The following is a 3,733-nucleotide window of genomic DNA, read 5'->3' as shown; positions in this document are numbered from 1 at the left end:
GCGCTATTGACTATATTTATAAATTAACTTGTAAATTTTCGAAAGTCATCCTTGATTCTCATAAACTATGAAACTATATCCAACATAGAGATCGATGACGATTTGGATAATGAAAATTAGGAGAGTAAAATGTATTTCAAATACTATATAAAAGAATCTAGCTACTAATATTTTACTATTAAATGGGCGGTTAATGGACCCCAAAAAAAGTCACATATTTGTGATTAAAGGCATTTGTGACCCCAAACAAAAAGTGAAATATTTGTGATTAAAAGGTATTATTGTTTTATTACACATTTATTTTTAAAATACCAAAAGAATAACAATAAAAAAAATATATAAATTGACCGGGTTTGGGCGGCCCAAACACGTATAGAATAGGAGCACGATTGCCTCACGAAGGCACTTTCCTAGATATGGGTACGAGATATGCTATTGTACATCTTCTATTACACTATCTGGATTAGCAACATTACAATCTAGCAAAATCGATTGAATTAATAAGGCCATACCCACTAGATTACTTTTTCATCTATTGCTTCATAAAATCATGGCACTAGAAAAATTATTATATATACATTCCTTAATTTGACAATCCCATCTCCTAATGAACGCATTAATTCTTTAATTTTAGGATTTGCTCATTACTAATATTAACTTTTCATTTTCTAATAGTATTGTTCGACTTACTTTCCTTGCCTACTCCACGTTTGGGAAAATTTTCATTCAGTGATGTTTTCTACATCTCTAACAGTATTAATAGCTATGTCCTCTTTGTTATTTTTAATGTGACTTGTATAAAATTACCAGCAATGCCTCCTGTAACTGTGATAGAAGAAAATCCTTAATTCATTAAGGAAATCGTGCTCATCCATATAAGTATCAATCCCAAAACCAGTAAACCCTCAAACAGGCACAAGCTAGATTAATCATGGGTAGTACAATGAAACTCTACAAGAATAATCACCTAATTTTTGCAATAACCTTAACCCTTGCCATCTCAAATCCCAGCTTCTATACAGTCGAAGCAGCTGGTTTCAGCATTGATCTGATTCACAGAGACTCCTTACAATCCCCCTCCCTCCTTTCACCTTTCGGCCGCGTAGAAGCCGTGTTACAACGATCATTCAACCGCTCCAAAACTCTAATACCCGCAGAGCACTCCCCACAATCCCCCTCCACCGAGACTGTCCCCGACGAGAGCGTGTACCTAATGCAGTTTGCCATCGGCACCCCCAAAATCGAAACCCTAGCCATTATGGACACCGGGAGCGACCTCACATGGATCCAATGCGCCCCCTGCAAGGGATGCTACAAGCAAAAATCCCCACCCTTCAACCCAGCCAGCTCCTCCACCTATAAATCAGTTCTATGCCGCTCCCCAATATGCGACGGCGTCAAGAGCGGTAACTGCCAAGGAACCAAGGGCGAGTGCGGCTTCACACTCAAGTACTAATACAGATATTTGTTCCATATCATCTACTTTTTTTAAAATATTATAAATAATTTAGGGGTATTAGAGCCTAATATCTTGAAACTTCCCATAAAAAAATGTTTCCCTACAAAATTTAAACTTGGCATATAATATCATGGCATATAATATCATCGACTCAATCATTGTTGAATTTTTCCACCGGCATCAAAATCTAGCTACATCTTATTTGCTATCACATCACATAAGATATGATTACCACTGAAAAATAATGCTCCCTCCGTCCCCAAGAAATAGAAACTCTTTACTTTTTGGTCCGTCCCTGAAAATGGAAACTTTCTATTTTAGGAAATTTCTTTCTTTCTAATGAGGTGTGACCCATTTTCTACTAACACATTTTTTTTTCTATCTCTCTTATTTTATTAATTTTGCATTAAAACCTGTGCCGTTTTAAAAAATTTCTATTTTAAGGGACGAAGGAGTTAGTGATGTGATTACAAAATTCCTAAAAGGTGGATTTGGTTATCCAACTCATTTTAATATTGCCGGATTCCATCGTCTGTGAAAGAAATTCAACAACTATTTAAGTTTGTGATATCATATGTTAAAGTTCGTGGGAAAAATCAAATTTTCAAAAAGTTCGAGAATTTATCATTCTATACCGTTTATCTCTCAAAGAGAAATACCAATCTCTCTCCCATCTTCAACTCTTTTCTCTCGTGCTCTCCATATAATAATTTCTTTTTGGTGGCGTTCGGTTGTCATGACTAATTATCATGAGACTATCCATCTAGGATTAAGTTGTGCGATTATTTTAGTTGGAGGGAGAGGCTATGACTAATAATCATGAAACTATCCATCTAGGATTAAGTTGTGGGGGTCAATCTTATAAACCAAACATGATATATAATTAATCATGGGATTTAATTTTGGCAACCGAACACCCCCTCTGAGTACATATAAATCCCTAATCAATACGTACTTATCAGATACGGTGACAACTCGGTCAGCACGGGTGACGTGGCCCAAGAAACCATCTCGTTAGGTCCGAGCGCATCGTTCAACAACATCATCGTAGGGTGCAGCCACACGGCCCGGGGGACCTTCAGCCCCTCCACATCGGGGATCGTCGGCCTCGGCGGCGGAAAGGAGTCGCTGCTGCGGCAGATGGGGCCTTCAATCGGCGCGAAATTTTCTTACTGCCTGGTCCCAACCTCCGCGCAAAAGTCAAGCAAGATGCACTTCGGCGACGACGCCGTGGTGTCAGGCGCCGGAGTTGTGACGACGCCGATCGTCACTAAAAACACAGGCACATTCTACCACTTGACGCTGGTGGGGATGAGCGTCGGAAACCAAAGGTTCGATTCGGATTCATCGAAGAAATCAGCACTAGAAGGGAACATCGTGATAGACTCAGGGACGACGCTGACGTTCCTCCCGAGGGATCTGTACGGTAAAGTCGAGGCGGCGTTGAAGCAGCAGGTGAGCCTGAAGCAGATCGACGATCCGCATAAGAAGATGAAGCTGTGTTATGATGTGACTAATATGAAGGACGTTGAAGCGAAGATTCCAGAAATTACGGCACATTTCAAAGGGGCGGATGTGAAGTTAAAGTCATACAACACTTTTATAATGTCTACCAAGAAGGGTATTATAACGGGGGCTAAGAGCGCTATGTGCCTTGCGTTTGTGCCTGCGGGTCTTGTGCCGATTTATGGGAATATGGCGCAGATGAATTTCTTGATCGGGTATGATTTGGTGAAGAAGACGGTGTCGTTCAAGCCTACTGATTGCACCACTGCCATATAAAAGAAAAAAGGGCTTTATAAGCGTCAAATTAATCTTTTTGGAGTAGTAATCTATGTTCATTAGTCAATGAGAATAATTAGAAAATTTTTCATAGTAACCTTATAATTTTGTTTGGATATCGTAATTGTATTTTGAATAAATTGAAATAGTGAAATCATATCACTAGAATGAATTCCTTTGTCTCCTTAATTTGATTTTCAAGAAATCATATCACTCTTGTTTATAAAGAATTATTTGACGAAATTCCTAATTCGCCAATTTTTTTAATTGATAAAATTTCTTCTAAACCAAATTTTAAGATGTTACAATAAATGATTGTTCTTATTGATAAAAGTTATATAGTGCCCCAAATAAAAAGTGACGTATTTGTGATTAAAAGGGATTATTATTTTTTAATACACATTTATGTTGTAAAATATAAAAATAAACTAACCGGGTTTGGGCGGCCCACACGTGCATAGGATAGGAGCACGATGGCATCAAGAAGGCACT

The 3,733-nt window shown here is 38.3% G+C and overlaps 1 pseudogene; it reads left to right on the top strand.

Annotated features, from left to right (window-relative positions):
* Positions 1-931: 931 nt before the first annotated feature.
* On the top strand, positions 932-3,241 carry LOC125185639 (aspartic proteinase CDR1 pseudogene; annotated as a pseudogene).
* Positions 3,242-3,733: the final 492 nt, after the last annotated feature.

Source organism: Salvia hispanica, chromosome 2 (assembly GCF_029641045.1).
Source record: "Salvia hispanica isolate PSC_SH4W2 chromosome 2, Shi_PSC_v1, whole genome shotgun sequence".
Taxonomy (NCBI): Eukaryota; Viridiplantae; Streptophyta; class Magnoliopsida; order Lamiales; family Lamiaceae; genus Salvia; species Salvia hispanica.
Note: the sequence above shows the minus strand (reverse complement) of the source record. Positions and strands in the feature narration are given on the sequence as shown.